Here is an 18,079-nt window from a genome sequence, read left to right on the forward strand (position 1 = left end):
AACAGAAATATATACAAAAGTTTTACTTTAAAGGAATAAACAATTGCATGTTCTACGAGTATTTCGTATAACCTAACTTCAAACCTAAAAGGACCGAATCCATTAATTATTCTTTTATTATTGGCTTTGACTTGGTCAGGTAGGGCGGCTTCCTTTTCTACATTATAATCTGCGCTGTGTCGAGGATATGACATTAGAGATTCATTCGACACGCTTTGTAACTTCCATTTTGGGCCAACGCCTACGACCTACAATCGCGCCCTTGTCTTTAAACTCTGCTACCCTTCAACTGCACGCCGTTTCTATTTAATGTAAGTATTAATTAGTAATTTCCCTGTAACAGCAATACCTTATAAAAGACGACAAAGTCGGTAATAAATCGATTATTTAAATGAGTACTTTATACCTATTTTTGTGGGCACTGCTATCTATTAACATAACGTCACCTTGTCTATAAATGTATCTCTTATGACAAGCTGACCTACTCGTGGATGTAGATTCTTGATAACCTTAATACTCAACAGAAAATGTTTACGCATTTCTTGTTATTACTAAGTCAGAAATGTCCTCTGCCACTTACGCACGCGACAAAGCACCATACAAGACAGAAACCCATCTTTTACATATAAATAGGTAAGGTTCTTTTGTTAGAAATAGCTTACGATTTCTTTTTCTCTATGATACTAACGAAAGTTCTTTGTTGTAACATCAACCTCTACCTAAATAAAAGCATTTAATACTGGGCTTTAAATGTACTATTTACAATTCAATACAAGATAAACACCTGTTCTAACAAAGTTTATGATTTAATAAACAGCACTTTGGTAGCATGCAAACCCCCCTAGCACCAATACCCGTTAGATCAAGTGATTTGTATTGGGAACTGTTTGGAGATTATCGAAACAAAATTCCTGATATAATGATATGTAGTAACTAACCAAGTTGATACGGTACAAACACTTAATTGTAATTATTGTGTAGGTTAGGCAAGGTGCTAAGCGTCAATGAGAGATTGGTCCTGGTATGTCGTGGAGAAAATAATAAGTTTATACCCTACCTATTGCGAATCTACTCTTTGGCTTATAACAAGCTACCCCCTGTTCCTTTGAAATTGCCCCTTTCCGCTCATAGGAATTCTCATATTCGTGTCGGAATGTAGATTACAAGGCTCTTGCTAATTTGTTTCCTGTTTAAATCAAGCCCAATTGTTAGCGTGTTGCATCTACTCGGCGCCTTAGCTCCCTTTAGATACAGTGCAAAGAAACTCGCTGGCTCCCCTAGAGGATCAATAAGCCTATTTATAGATCTTATGTGGATGCTGGCTGAAAACTTCCTGATACCCTTAGGAATAATTAGCGCAATATATATATATATATATAAATGGTCGTAATTATCGAAATATAAATGTGGTCGAAGAACGATTCGCGAATCAAACTCAGGTATACATAGCATGTAAGGAACTAAATAAATACTTCCTTTGTCAATGCGTTACCCTAATAATAACAATGATGCTAACTTTTGTGTACGTCGTCGCACACAAAATCCAATTATCCTAAACAAAATTGCTAATTAACATGCCATATGGGTTCGAATGCTAATGGGACGACGGTTTAATATACAAATCTCAAGCTGAAGGGAAGTAGTACCTTAAAGTAGCCGTCCCAGATACAGTGATTTTTACCGCTCTTTACAGCGACGGTTTTGGCCTGTGGCAAATAACAATGGTCATTTTCGAAAATTACTGCAACATAATCCACACGACAGGCTCAGGCTGTCAGAGCGTGAGCTATAAGGTGGTATTTGTAAGTTCGATTTATTATACCGAAATTAAGCGGACGGGAGGAAAGTGCTATTGAGCGTAATTATGATTGCCAAAGGATAGACTCGTCCATGACTAGGCTAATACATAGTCTATGATTAGGTTAATATATCACAGAAGGCCTCATACAAGTTTAAAGTTCTAACTTTGCTAAACGAATGTGTCCGACTAATGATGGGCGACAGTTCGTCAATATTTACGAGATGTCGCCGACTCCATCGCGGCGCAAGCCGTAAAATAGACCTTCCGCTGCCTTACGAGGGTTCGCTCCCTACACATAATACAGCTCCATAAAAGTCGTGGCTTGAGCGAGGAATATATTGAGTCTTATTTAGTCTGGTATATAATGAGCACGTCTAGCTATGATTTTGCCTAACGGCCGTAAAAATCCAAATTAACCCACATACTTTCCACACAACGAAGAACCGAACAGCAACGACGGAGAGGAATGACAATATGGATATCTTAGAAGATTTCACAAACAGTGATAAAAGCTCAATGCTGATATACTTATAACCATCTCCGAAAATGTTCAAAACAACGGATTCTACTGGGACATCGGAGATGTGGACAGAAACAAAATCTCAGTTTGGAACGTATCGTAAGTTTACGAAATCAGTTTGCTTTAGAACGATATGCCTTCAATGAAGACACGCGTAGAATGAATCGTGTCATTAGCATAGGTTAGATACTGTGAGAAGGAATTATTTCTGTTCATACTTCTTTACCCGAAAAATAATTTTAATGTAAAAGCTAAGACAACGCAAATGGCTGCAGAAAGCTTTTGCCAACAACAGAAGCCGGTGAGTGGCTTAGGCGTTCCAGTAACAATAATAATAACAGCTGGCAGATATTTCTAACAAACACTTCCAGCGCGCTGGAAGAACGCCGTTTAAGCAGTACGGGTGTTTGTCTTAAGTGTAATGGGTATTATTCTCGGGGTCCCATGTGACCTGTAGAACTAGTGATCGACGTGGCCTGACGATAGAGTCGTTCATCAAATCAAGATGGAGCGTGGCGGTGCACGAACAGCAAACTCGTTGACAGAACATTTCCTCACGTTTCTGGGTACGTGCTCGCGTGAGTTGAAAAATCGAACAATTGTTTGCCGTTCCTGTTTTACCGTATAGTGATTTTGGAAAACGAGTGACCCATCTATAAGAGAAGCAGGTGTAATCGATCTCAGCAGTAGATAGCGAAACGGGCAATTTTTTTAGACCTTTGCCTGTCATACCTGCCTGATCCGGAAAAAGCTTCTGCTCAAGGAGATGCTTGTATTAGTCCGCGCAGCACCAATTATGGGCGTCAGGAGTGTAGCACCCGACACTGACGTATACATGAGTACCATAAGCGACACGTTAGCAGTAATCGTACACGCAGAATAAAAAACACAGTTTGTTTCATTTATTTTCAAGTCCAAGTACAAGACACCATTTAAGTGCGGAATTTAAACATCTTTTTTAAAAAAAGTACATTACGATAGTAGAAAGAGCAATATAGAAGCCGGAGTCGGAGGTCTACATGTTATCCGCCCTCTTTTTTGGTTGAAATTCCGGAGTGATGAAGCATACCTTCTTGAAGGGGGCAGCCAAAGGGAGTGTCACTTTTTCTCATGTGCCTCTCACCATCACTTAGTGCCCAGCTGCTGAGAGCATTCGATATGACTGCTTAAGCGATGTAGCATAAAAAATTAGCATCGCAAGAGAAATTAAACTTTATTTTAATGCGAAAATTGAGAAGATCAAGCACAGAGGAGTATAGTAGAGCAGCAGATCAGAATCAGCCATGCCTCGAGGAACGCCCATACACGATCCCTTTCTTCTCGGCTACACCGTCAGCCACTGAAGGCGTGGTAGCCGAACAACCAGGTCAGCCTCACGTACAAAATCCTCAAGCCGTGTGGTTTGCGTATAGCACCCTCGGGCGTGTTAATGGTCCTGAACAGGTACCCCTTCAACCGCGCGCTCCGACGATCGATGAGTTTGTGAATCAGAACCTCGCAGCAGTGGCCGATCAGTTGACGCCCTCGAAACGCGGCAGCTCTTGTCAACGCCACAGCGATTACATCGGGCATTGATCGCAGAGTACTCAACGGGGTCAGACCTCAGCGAAAACTAAAAAATGCCCTGTGGATGCTAAAGCCTTAGCGCTTCTCAAGCCGAGAAGAAAGTCGACGCCCTGGTCTTGATGGAAACCAGCGTGACTAGCTCATTTGATATTCTCGGTTTTTACACCGTGAACTGCCCAGCTTGAGTCTTGGACGTTTCAATGGAACCGTCTCAGTCGCGACTTATGTCTGCCCCACTAAATCAGAGTCAACATGCGTGCTTATAGAGAAGTTCACCAATCGCCTGCAAGCACTGTTGCTTCCTTCGACCTTTTCCTTAATCATAGCTGGTAATTTTAACACTCGCGTAGATCGATAAAAATTTCCTATCAAAGCCTCGGGGCGCATTTGTTTAGTTACTGTAGTTACTGGACAATCATCCCAAAGTGGTGCTGATATTCAAGGGCCACGCTGGAAGCTTAGAAGTTAATGTGTGTGAAGCGAATGTTATTCGAGATAACCACGAAGCCAAGCCTTTCTACGCCGCCTGGACGCGGAAAGCTTCCGAAAGCGAACACGCGAACTCATGCACTCAGTGTACTAATGGCATCAACATAAAGCATTATACGCAACAGTTTGTCTAAATCCTATAATCATTCGTCCGGCTCGCTATCTTCAAGAAGCACAGACCCTAATTCGACGGTCTATATCGCCTTGATCGAAAAGCCCACAAAAGAACACTCTTATATCGCTGACGGAAATGTAGCCTGCAGTTTACCCTCGAGAATGTCTGCGAGCGAAAATACGCTACATAACGGACGAAACATTTAGAGATGTCAGAACGTCGAGAAATAGCGGACGACGAGCAGCAATCATACGAATGACTAACACGCCATAGCTTGACCAAATATCCCCTAAGCTTAACTGCATTGATTGATTACTTCGCTGGTTTGATCACGATGATGATACTGTTCCTCATACGGCGCCATCGCTTTCTGCGGTCCGTAATGAGGAGCTCACGGCAGAGCCGTGTCTGAGAGGACAAAGATGCTGCAAGGCCTCGATAGCTTACAGAATAAAAGAGCCCCAAGCCCGGATGGGGACCGCAGTAAGCGCCTCACCAGTGCCCTTGTTCTGGCTTTTTGCTGTATTTCATTCCTTAATGGACACCTACCTGTATGCTAACACTGTGCCAGCTTAGTGAAAAAATGCTGCGCTATTAGTGATTCTCAAAGGCAAAGGTAAGCCAACTGGCACAAAATTGTTAAGAAAAGCGGGTTCTAATCGCTCTTCGCCGGTCAGATGTCCAAGGGACTCCTTCTATTCGCCTTCTTAAAGAGCCTGAAAACTATGCAGAAAAAACAAAACGAATTTTAGATGGGTCGTTCGACGGAAGTAACATATAATGTTTTAAGAGCCAATGTTAAAGAAGCATTCAATAACATCCGTTTATTCTAAGGCCGCATTTGACACAGCACGCAGAGATTTAGTTCTGCGGATCCTGCCGTACGTGGGTGTGCTACGTAATGTGCTCACTTTGCTGGTTCCGATTCTACAGGAGAAGGTAAGCATAGATTACAGAGTTGTAGACCTGCTTTCCTTTTTCCAAACAATAGGCTTGACCTAAGGTAATAATCTGAGGCCCCTTTTTTCTGTCGTGATGGAATAAGGAGTCGAAAAAACCTCATTGAGATAATCATCTACGCAGATGACTTGGATATCTATGGCCTTTACAGATTTTAAGCGTAGCAGGCCCTGGTCCGGAGGGTCTTGACCGACGGATGCAATGGGATGCCTCAATAGCGCTAAGCGCAGGGATTGCTGAACTCCTGCCGGGCTCCTCCCCAGGTAGCCTATAGGAGAATGCTCAGTAGTAGGTGATGGGTACGGAGACATAATATTTGTCAAAATCTTCAGCACGGAGCCAGAGACTACGGACTAGGCTAAATTCGCAGCTACGCTAAGCAGCGGTAGCAAAGGTATACAGCACTGTGGTACTGCACTGTAAAGGATTCCGGCGAGGAAGAATGGACGCCTTAAAGTAATGCCAGAGTAGTTTCAAGCCCGCAGCCCAATTAAGGAATCAAGTCAAACGCGTTCTTAGTGCTGAAGAATGTTCATTACATTTTCGGATGCGCATGAGCGTTTTCAGGGTCAGCCATTAGAAAATACATAGCAGTAACGGAATTGAGAACTAAGGGCCATCTTGGATGAAACGGAAGGCGTAAGGTTCAGAAAAGAACGCACGATCGCGGCCGGTAATGCACCGTTTCTCGCCAGACATCTTCTTCAGTACGTCACTAGATTTCCGTATCTTGGGCTACTCATCTGCTTTAATGGTCCGAACTTCATTTCACAGACTACAAAAAAATGTAAAAAGCACTGACCACGTCATTTGCGATCAGGACCGCAAACTGTTTCTTCCTCGTGACTGCGCCTCGTCTATTTGATCAGAGAGTGGCGTCGACTTGGGGGGGGGGGGGGGTAATATAATTTACGAGGACCTTACAGTAGAAATTCTCGAATTACTCAGCTGAGTGAAGACCTCCTTCCTGGAGCGTGCTTTGGGTCTTCGTCGTAACCCGAAACGCACTGACTAGGTCACTTCCTTGGAGACGCCCCGTCCCCTCATCGAAGATCTGAGATCTCGCTTCGGAGTCCTGGCAACCGAGGCCTTTAGCAAACGCTTTAACACGTGAGAGCGCAAGATCGCTAGAAGAGACAACGAATTTTACGGAATGGTAGTGATAAGAGGCAATGGCCGGAAGGAGCCGGACTGAACAAACCCTCGTGTTATTACCCGTTTCGAAATCTATAGCTTCCATTAGAAATTATGTACGGACGAACGCTTTCATGAGTCTAATCAGGGGTGTATTTGTAGCAGATGTGGAGAACTATAATAAATACCATGCAGGTAGTTGCCCGCATGACTTCGCTTGAAAGCCTGACACACTAAATATTTGGCAGACTAAGCTCTTATGTCGTGAGCTTTTAGAATTCTAAAGCTATGAATGTTACAACTTAGGTGACATGTGTGTGAAAGGCTATGAATGAGCTGATAACATATCACTCACATATTCTTTTCTGTTATGTACTTCTATAGAAACGTGCTCTTAAACGTATACCATTAACAGTGTATAAACGTTATGTATGTATTACATCACAGAACACATGCAGGCAGCTGTGTAGGAATAACAAAAAGAACAGCAGTCTTCCTCTTTGGAGATTTTGTTTATATTAAAAAAAGATTACCATCGATGCTTTTTTAGTTAGAAAGATGCTCCCGGAACACACACATTAGTTAGTATGCTAACGAGTCTGCTGTGGAAGCTCGTTTAGCTTTCAATGCGATTCAATCGATAACAATTTGTTTTTACGTTCACGATTAAATGCGATAAACTGAAATCTAACTTAGTATGCCTGAGATATAGACACTTATAGATCCTTTTCTCCGTTTCTCGTCCTCCATTGGAACGCTTTATTATCTTTCTCGTATACGTTGACGACTTGAACTTCACAGATTTCCTTCGCCAGTTTAATCAGTCATATGAAATGGTGTATTTCCTTATACTTTTCTGTGACAGTGGCTTTGCGAAAAATTACACATTAAAGATAGAGATTTATAGGTGCGCTAGCTTGTACCAGAAAATGAAGAAGGGGCGCCTTGACCTCTTCTCGTAAAAATCATATGTTTTTTTCAATCAGTGAAGCTCTGCATGATCCGCTTCATCATGCGCTTATATATAACGCGTTTGACATCTCACTAAAATCACCCGACACTTGAATAGATAAGCACTGATTAAGCCGGAATCAATTCAGATATATTTCACTCATTATTCTGTAGTTCCCACAACTAAATTTGAAGTCCACTCATCCCACTCCTCGCTCTCATCAGTCCTGGCCATCGTATCTTTGCACTTATGCCTTAACTTACGTAAGCGTAAGTTGGGTATAATTGAATTCGCGTACAAACATTAACTTACAAGAACTACCAAGTAGATTTGAATAGTGTTCAACTGTGTAAATATTCGATTAATCGGAGGATTTATAACATTACTGAAGGAAATTCGTTGTTTTTCTACGTTTATGTCATTTTTCCCTGTTTCATACTATGAAGCAGCAGTCAAAACTACACAAAACGAATTTAAACAAACAATATTAAATTGACTCTCATTATATTTTCTAAGGCGCGAAGCGTCGCCCCTCTGGCAAGCTTTCAAACGGCCATTGCGCTTTTGACAACATAACTAGAAAGCACAATTGTTTACAACAGTATTGGTATTTTCAATGATGAAATGTTTCGTAACTACCTCCAAGCAGACGAATTCATCAATGTAATAACAGTAATGTTTTTAACAGCTCGGTATATAGTTTGCTTTTGATGCTAACTGGAAACATGTAGTTCTGACCGCGTCAGGGCATAATATGTCGTTTCTTCCCAAAGTCAGAAAAGTTGAGATCCAACAGGATACCGAAATCTCCGTAAGTCCGTATAGAGTGCGCCCAAGCCTGGATGAAGGTTGTGATCAATGATATCAACTGTAAGAGTAAAAAGTAAACCAATAAGATGTGTACGAATTTATATATAAATATTTGTAGAGATTGATGAATGATTTTTTAAGAAACATCAATGCATTGTTCTTCGTGATAGGCGCCTGTGATTGCTCTAGTAACATTTACGCATTTCTTTCATGAGTCGTTAAGTTGCGAAGACTGAGAACACGTACCGCTGATTCGGATTGTACAATAGAATACCTTTGTTACACATCTGGCGCAATATGGAACATCATTCGTTCAGCGGGGTTCGCTAATCGGCTGTAATGTGTTCTGAATGTCATGCATACAAAATCGTGGCACTAGAACCTGTTCGAGTTCAGGGGATCGGTCACCCCGTTGATTCTGGAGATCAACAAAAGGTTCGACATTTATTCCTGTCGCTCGAAAAGATGTTTTGTCTGGCGCCGTTACATCATTATAGTATTGTTTTTCTGTGCTTAATCGGCTATCAGTTGCAGATGCACAGGAGGTACGGCGGCGACCAAAGTTTAAAGGTGGGTTTTTCAGGGTCCTGATCTGCCTGTGATGGTGTCCTCCTTTCCAGTGCCAGACAGAGGCTTTTAAAGCCATATCACCAACCCGCCATAAATCTAGCTGTCTGTTATACTTTGTGGCCGCACTTTTCGAGCCTAACTCCCTTGAGTTCTGGCCCTACTAAAACGTTCATGCTGATCGGCCACTTTTCGTTTATCTTCAATACATTCTACTCAATACTGATGCTAACTATAGCCATTATTATTTACTGGACAAATTCGTTGAGTGCTTAAAATGGATTTGTGCAGTTTCAATTTTAACCTGCATGTCTATCGCTTAGTTTTCTTCTTATGACCTCTGTTTCGGCCGAATTTTTACGCGGTTTGTCGACTAGACATGGAGCTATAAAATTCCTTCCTTTAATTCTACAGCCCACGTGTGATCGACTGCCGTTTGATAGCCACATACCAACTGGCAGAGCATTATCAACCGAGCAGAAAAACTGCTACAGTTGGTATATAAACATTGACGCCGTCAGGAAATAGTCGACTGTTGAAACGAATTAAACTAATAGTAAAGCCGAACTTATATAATACTAAGACATATTTAACGGTCCTGCCTCTTCATAATGATAGGCATCAAGGGCCAATTACATGCTTATATATGTGGGTGAAGAAAAGGGTGACTATATGGTACAGAAGCTTCGTGAGTCACTTCGTGCTTTCTTCTAGTACGGAAATATTTATTTTGAATTTCGTTTTTAGCAAAGTGCTACTTTGTAGTGCAGATGATTTTGATAGACCTAAATATCCAACATCCAGAAATAGCTTTTCGTTTACCATTTTTACAACAGTAACAAAAATCTTTTTCATAGCTCCTTGTATAAGCTGCACTCGTTCGTTCAACCACTGGTTGTTCGAACGGGTTTATTTAACTTCTGCTGTGCTATAGCACTAAGTTCTCGAAAGTTGTACTTGGTACTCGTAGAAGTGAGAGTGTTATCAGTTCTTTTCTGACTGCTGTAAAGGGTTCGGTCGCGAGAGACTCCACTTGTTCATTCATTGTAGACGAGGTAACGGCAACTTTAACAAGGTAGATTTTCTAAGCGTGTGTTTTGTGGCGTGATACAGGCTAGAGAGTATTCCCCGCTCAATGGCCTGCCTTTTCAGTTGACTATAAGAAGTCACCTGCCTAAATCGAAGCAATTTATTAACCTACATGCACCTGCAATGTCTTCTCAGATTAATACTTCCTAAGGCAACTGTCAATTCTTCCTCGCTGGAATGGAATTATAGAGCGGGCTCGACAGCCGTCAATCATTTTTTGTTGTCTGATTATTTATTTGATTCTTATGTGCTCTCGAAACGCTTTCTATTCTTCCTTTTATGCCTTTTCCGCCGTTCGAGACTTATCTTTCACTTGGTCTGTTTTAGTCAGACACGCTTCAGTGCAGTATCGAGCATTATCTGGCACCAACTTGCCTAATAAAAATTAACTCATTGATAAAAACTAGTCGTCTGCCCGGGGAAAGTTCTACCGACGACGAGGACGCGGCCAGCCAAGCAGGCAGGCAGGCAGGCAGGCGGGCAAAGTCGCAGTCAGTAAGTCGATCGCTCGCTAGCTTTAATACATCCCTTCTGCTCTGCAGGCCAGAGAATAAATAGACAATATAATTCGTAATATGGTTCTGGCGTTCGTCCGTTTTCGATTGCCGTCATGAAAAGACAAGGCGCATAAGGCACACTGATTCGTCGTCATGTCTCCGTCGGCTTCTTCTCTTGTACGTGTCGATAGTATTAGAAACGGTAGCTTTCCGTGTGACGTGGTAATAGAGGTGCAGGCGACCGAAGCCTGCTGGCAACGTCGAAGTGAGGAACGCAAGGGTAGTAGAAGCGCACGACCATATATCCGTGGCTATTGCCGACACTAGAGCCGTTTACTGGCCGGCTGTTGGACAGTGGTAGGCTCCTGCTGATGCGTTCCGGCTGTGGCCGACTCCATAGAGGCGACTTGGCCTGGTCGAAAGTGACTCCGCTGCCTTTGAAGGAAGATTTCCGCTACTTTGTTTTTGGGTGATCGATTGACCAGCGAAAACAGAGAGGAAACAGTGAAAGGCTTTGCTACGGCAAGGCAATGACTGCATCAATTCGTTCGGTCGAACTCCATAGAATTCAGTTCTTGAGGATTCGTTGGTTTCTTATTTCTTCTTTGAACCTTTTACGTTTGTCGTTCGTTTTCGCGGTTTACTTCTGCCTACTCCTTCCTTTCTTTTATCTCTCTATGAAGATTCCTGTCTTCGTGCGTTTGTCTACAGCGGCCATTATGTCTGTAGTGGCTAGGGCTTGCAGCCTCCATTCAGAGATCGAAGACTGAAGCAGCGGACCCAACCAAAGTAAGTGTATGAGATGTCAGTGGCCAACTATTAATCAGTACAAATCCTTCAACCTTCGACTTTATCGGACTATTCTTCCTTTGAATCCGCACAATCTTTTAGGTCCACCGTTTCTCACTCAGCTAGAATGTCTTTATTTCGAATTAGTAGTGCTTTCTCTTTACTTCTAATAACGTTGTCATGACAAAACGATGGAAGGATAACGAAAACACTAATAACAAGATTTTATTATGGATAATATATAGCGCTTTAAGTCATATAGTAATAATATCGATGAGTAAGCATAATTTAACATAAAAATATGGCAAAGATTATGAGGAAGCTATTTCTCACAAGAACAATAGTCAGTGTGGCATTTGTTCTAAACTATTGTGAAAAAACCTGATTCAGACTATTTTGAATTAAACACCAAAAGAAACCTTTGTTAGGACGTGTTTCTATCAAAACCATTAACAGTAAGTTAGTAAACACACTGTCACCATCGAGCGACGGCAGACGTGTCCGTTACTAAATTGAAAGATAAGTAAACGCTCAAATGTCAAATCTGAGTAAAAATTAATTTATTTGACACGCTTAAGAACAGCATATTCTGCGTCACAACATGGGCTTGGCATTACGTGGTAGTGTCTATGACAAGCTACGCATAGCTTCTTTATTTGCCGGCCTAATTGCAAGACCGACCTACACGATGCCCGCAGTATAAAAAGGACAGACGTAATTCATGCCATCTAGTGCTAAGCCTATTTGTTTATATATCTATGTCTAAGATGTAATTCGAATTTTGAAACATGACAACGGGTTTCCGCGATAGAGCTTTTTCGTCATAAAGAATGGGTCACGCTAATACAAAAAATCATGCGTTGGGGTCGTTTTTGAGATCTTCGAAAGTAATAGCTGTAAGGTTTATTATTATTACTTCAGAATATGGTATGTGTGCTATTACATTTATTTCTAAACTTCATTTGAACATCTTATATATTGGGTCTATGTACCTTTGTGGTTCCATTACTTGGAGGTCATGGGACCCCAATTTTCGTGATGGACTTTCAACAACAAAAATCCTGCCAGAGGATCCTATTTAACGTACGAAGTTATTCGAATCTTCTCAGAAAGTATGTATAGAGTTACGACTAGAAGAAATATTTTCTAATAATATCTGATACGATAAAGGAAAATTTAATTTCAGCATGTTGGTTTAAAGTATTATTTTATACACCGGGTAGAAGATAAAGTGGAAATGCATTTTACGTACGCGCATCCATGTGTACGTTACGTACGTTATGTATTACATAATGTTTTTTATTTACGAACTAAAAGAACCTATTGCCTTTTGTGCGTTAGCTTACGAATGTCCCGAGAAGACGGTGACACAGTTGGTTCATTTTTTGTACTTTAAAATCATGGAGCTGCTGTTATTAGATCAAATGCATGGCTACAGTCTAGAAAACAGTAGCGAGTATAAACTGAGATCGACCACTGGACACTACACTGCAGCAATAGTTTTTTGCCAATTTCTTTTACAATCTACTTTGTATATTCTGACGAACTGGGTACGAGAATGTATACACAGGCTTTTTACGTAGTTTTTTTTGAATAACCGTAATTTCCTTTCTATGCGACCTCATCATCCGTTCTTCTCGGTTGCACAAATCTCTGGGAAAGAGTTTACGTAGTTTTCGTATTTTACCTGATTTTCACTTTGTCCCCCATCTCACTTTTCTCGATCGGTGTCCGCACTGTGCTGTCATCGTCAGACCGTTTGAAGCCCACTCACTGTAGAAAACGCGTTCTTCCGGCATCAACAGCAGTAACGGTGGTTGCGGTAGTAGCCACCTCTAAACAAATCCTTCGCTCTTTGTTGGCCAAAAGCCAACACGGGCTCGGAAAAGGTCTCGGGAAATATATGGGAACAGTCCACACAAAATGAACACAAGTCAACGCTCCTCGCAGAGCCCTGTCGCTTAGTTCACAGCTAGCCAGTCGTGTCGACACTGCGCAAGGACCCCACGTAACGCACGCGTACGTTGCAACCTTTCTTCGCTTCGCTTCTCGGAGCCCACTTCGGCAAGCCACTTTGTGGCAAGCAAATGCCCAGATTGTTGGTCACTTCTTATTTGCCCGGAACCATTGCATTACGGAGTTGGCATTTTACTACATGCAGAGAAAAAAATAAGGGTCGAATCGGCGGTGTTCTCGGGGCAAATGTTCGACTTGTTGGGCTATGCTCCTACTACAGCTACTGGCCGCGCGCTAACAGTCCCCCAAAAGTAACCCGATGGAACCCGGTGACTGCAACGGTTTTTCACGAAGAGCATCCAACCATACCATTTCGCGATGAACGCGAAGTCCGAATCTGCCTTCTGACGCTCTAGTCAGCGCCAATTACCCGATTACAAACCCCCAGTTTTTCAAGTGACCAGCGATCTAACGGCGACTGTCCTGCAGGAGTTGTTGACCCCTAACGGGTGCGAGCCACCAAGCGGTAATAGGGGTATGGTGCAAGGGCGAAAGTCGAGATTGAAAGCAAAGAGAAATTAGGTGCAACAAATTCAACGAGTTAAGACATTGGTGACATACCACATCCAGTATCCAAAATTCAGGAAGCTTTGTGAAATATGTGCGCATCTAAAGATGTATGTAGCATGTGTTTATATTACCTTATCTTTAGAATAAGAAAGCACTTTATATGCTATTTAGTTAAAATAATATTGTATAATAATATTGATATGTTAGCTTGCTTTGTCGAACCATCAATATTCGGCCACTGCTTGGGGGCTTTTTTTTGTTAACAACGGAACTTCCTTTTGAGTCTTCGTTAGGTTTTCGTGTTAAAGAGGGTTGAATAGGGGGCCACAGATATATAGGATTAACCAGTTGGGACAGTTAATATTAAAGATTTGTTATCAAATTAGTTGATTTCAGCTTGTTTTTAATGAAATTATATAATAATTAACATAGAACATCACATGTCTGAGCCGTAGTATGTTTTAGTTAAAAGGTATCCGCATCGACGTGACGACAAGAGAAGATCTATAGTACTATAGTAAAATAGAGAGATTTTAACGGCTATCATTACAAATATGTTTGCGTTCTGCGTTGTTTACCCAAAGCTAGGAAATATTACGGCCGCAAAATGAAGTCCAAAACAGAGATGCGCGAGCACGCACAACCTCATTTACGACCGGCCGACCATCAGGACCTTGTCAGCCATACATTCCCCAGCATTGTCATCCCTGCTCTATTTCGTCTTGGACCTGATCAGAATTCAAATCGCTGCCGTTTCTTTCCGAAAACTTACGCATAAGTAACTGTCGTAAGGAACTTACTTTAGCCAGCATTGGTTCAACGTCCTAGCTATTGGAAGCTTTGACGAACACTTTGGGTATATGTATGTCGCATACACAGTTTATTTCTTCTATAGAACTGATCGGATAATGAACCCGAAACTATAAGGTACTTTTAACGTACTGTTAGCGTTGTTTCAAAGTTGGCTTTGAATCTAATTTGTTTATGTGAATTATTATCACAATCTACGTAAAGCTATAGAAGGTTAAAGAAACTTTTTTTACAAGAGTCTAGCCTTACAACCAGTGATAAGTTTAAATGCGGATCGCGAAGCAGGCAAAGCATTCAAACCTGTTTGAAATTCAGGTTACAGCTTTTACATAGGTTAATCATAATTTTTACCAAAAAATTAAGCCGTAATTGTTTTCCAACATAGAAATGCGCTAACTTCCTCCATCGATAATTAATATTGTACGGCACGACGTCATGTAATCATTCTTTTCGGCACGTAGCTTGCAGCCAATCCTTTGGGTACTCTCGGCTGAGGGATGGATGTCCAAAAAGTCAGAGTCACCGTACGAGTACGCAAGGACGTTTACAATTCGGCACTCTTCAGCTATTTGCTCTCTTTCTTTTTTTTCGCGCCGTATGATTCCATATTGTGTTTGTACGATTAAAGCGTTTTGTTTGACTAGATTGCAAAACGCACTTTATTCGCTTTTCCTTTAAATCCCTGAGAAGCAAAGGTTTTTCTGAGAAGCAAGGCATTTTTATCGTAGGGTTTTCTAATTACATTAGCTCTTATTTCGCCTGCAATCGAGAGGTTGTGTCTCGTATTGTTTCGGAGGCTCCCAAGAGGAGTGCTATGGATGAACTTCAGTCTAGTGTTCCACATAACAAACCGTATCTAAACGCATTAGTAGTTACTTTATGGATGTGTAGCTCCTCTATACCAAGACTTCCCTATAATGGGAGATGATACCACACGGAAAATAGGGAGTCACAGTGAGCGACAACATACCATTAATCGCCGACTGGATCAACAGATCCAGATCCTGATGGGACACGGAAACTTCTACAGCCATCTGGACATAATAATAGGTAATGTACTTTCACCAATATGCGTACGTTGTAGTCGCGTTGCCGAAGATGATGCCAAGCGCATGTTAATGAACTGGTTTGCCCTATAACTGGCCGCTTCGTTGAAGGAAAACTCGCGGAAAAGGTAGGTGCTTGTTTCCGCGCAAGACCGTTAACCAACGAGGACGAGCATCGACTAGAAACGTAATCGCTAAACGAGAAGTACTAGAGGAAAGAAAGGTAAAACAACGGATCAGTCAAATGCAGACCGCCTTTCTGGGCCTAAAATAGCGGCCCCTGATGGACAATTAAGCACGAACACACGACCTCGGGCGCCGTAAGACAGGAGGGCAAGACCACTTACGAGAGCATTACGGCTGGCGAATAAGAAAACTCCGCACGAGTATCAATTGAAACGCGACTAATAAATTTACAAAATCCACCAGACGCCCCTGCAAACCTTGGTTCGTAAGTAATATTCGAATCAGTTTCAAACCACAACCTAAGCACCAGAATCTAGGCTTTAGAAGGCGAATGTACCAAACAGCTGCCTGTTATCTGATCCGCTTAAGCGGGTGCTTTTAGGTTCGATCTAGCCAGAATCTTATATAAACTACGAACAGTAATTAGCAAAAAGGTCTACTTTTGATGCCCTTGTTAGTTTAAAAAAGACAGATTTATTTTTAACGGAAAAGAGACGATCCAAAAGGTTTTCGTCGTAGCAGTCATGGCAGTAACTGGCTGAATTTTGTATATTCTGTTTCGAAATCAGTTGGAAGTTGCAAATAAACACAAAAGGCGTAGAATTCGCTTAATGTAAATATAACAAAGCTAACGAGGAAGATCAATATTTACAATAAGTTTATAATAAACATGTATGTCTCGTTTTTTTCGCGAAACATAACTAATGTATCACTTAGTGAAATCTACATTTATTTATGTATACTATTGACGCCGGAGAAACTTTATTACACAAAATATATTATTTAACATACTCAATATATATATATATATATATATATAATTGATAATCGTAATAATAATAGCGATAATGATGATGTATTTTTTACTGAACTGGCGCTTCAACATGCTTGATTTAGGTACGCGCTCAGTAAGTTACAATATATGATCTAGGTACGCACCCGACCCGATGTTACTAGCGTTTGTCCAATCCAGATTCTTCGTTGAATGAACAAGCCGAAATTACGCTGATCGGGCGTACGCTATGCACGAAGAGTCCCGCGATAATGCACTACTCATATCCGGCTCCTTTTCGGAACAACTGCAAATTGTTGACTGACCAGTTGGCAATGACGACCATAACAACAACGGGATTTCTCCCACTTTTGAAGCCAGGTATTCGAAAGCAAAAGTACCTGTTTTGCAAAACTGAGGATCTCAACAACCCTTGTCGAGGGAAGAAGACAAGCGGGATCTTTATGCGATGAAGGCTGACGACTGAGGAGATTTCTCGTCTGTTTTTATCGAGATGACTGATATGGTAACGCAGCTTCTGATAAAGTATCGACGTTGAACGCATCAAACGATCGTTGTTGTTGTCGTTAGAAGGGCGAGAGTATTACAGACATTTTTTAATGCTACCGTGCTCGTCTGGTCAAAACTTAGCATTACTTACTGGATTGATACATTTGTAGAAGTTATGAGCAATAATGACACCTAATCTGAAAAGTCAGTGTGATCATAGTTGCAGTGAAGTTTATGTGAGATTTCTGAAAACTGTTGCGGTGGTAAACTTCCAGCTGCCAGCATTCAAGGCTTGCATGAAAGAAAATGACAATGGCGGAGCTTTCCTATGTCCAGATATTGTCAAAACAAATACTAACTCAAAGCCGCCATGGATAAAAGGAAGAATATGACATCAGTGGGACTATAGCTGCGGCTAGACGACGCTGACTAGAGCGCCACATTAGCATGGTCAACTGGTATCCGAGATAACCGTACAATTAACTCGTACGCCCTTTAGTCAACCCGTATTTTATATCAAACTGTTATTATTTGATTATTATATTCTTTTTTTTTTTCACAGCGTATTGCAAATTATGGACACCAGACTTATGGTAGATAAATGACATCATTTAAAGACGTGCACAAGTTCAACCTATTATTTTCTCATTGACTTTCTTGAACAATGTTGCCGCATTAGGAAAGCCTTTTGCGTTTTCTGGCGACGTGCTTCAATGTCGGAATGTATTCTCCTCAAAATCGTCAGCTTTGCCCGACAGGCTCTTTTTTTCTGTCCTGTTTCCTCTCCTTCTCGCCGACTTGTTTGGCCGGGTCGATTTGCATTTTTACGCATACGTAGACTTTCAGTGCAACTTCTTGATGCTCTAGTTTTCTTGTTTTTTTTTTTTTTCGATGGTGAAGCTCATCGTGAGGCACCACCCGCAGCTATACACAATCTGTA

At 41.5% G+C, this 18,079-nt stretch overlaps 2 long non-coding RNA genes across 3 annotated transcripts in view; both read left to right on the forward strand.

Moving 5' to 3' along the window:
• Positions 1 to 18,079, forward strand: part of LOC147757078 (uncharacterized) — a 50,128-nt gene that overhangs the window by 5,430 nt on the left and 26,619 nt on the right. For both annotated transcript variants that reach the window (XR_015324057.1, XR_015324058.1), the window contains exon 2: positions 140 to 311. This is a non-coding gene — a long non-coding RNA (uncharacterized LOC147757078). The remainder of the gene's footprint in view (positions 1 to 139; positions 312 to 18,079) is intronic.
• LOC147757079 (uncharacterized) lies at positions 8,165 to 16,489 on the forward strand. Its single transcript, XR_015324059.1, has 3 exons — positions 8,165 to 8,348; positions 13,044 to 13,922; positions 14,400 to 16,489. It is a non-coding gene; the product is annotated as an uncharacterized LOC147757079 (long non-coding RNA).

Source organism: Varroa destructor, unplaced genomic scaffold (assembly GCF_002443255.2).
Source record: "Varroa destructor unplaced genomic scaffold, Vdes_3.0 BEIS01000003.1, whole genome shotgun sequence".
Lineage (NCBI taxonomy): Eukaryota > Metazoa > Arthropoda > Arachnida > Mesostigmata > Varroidae > Varroa > Varroa destructor.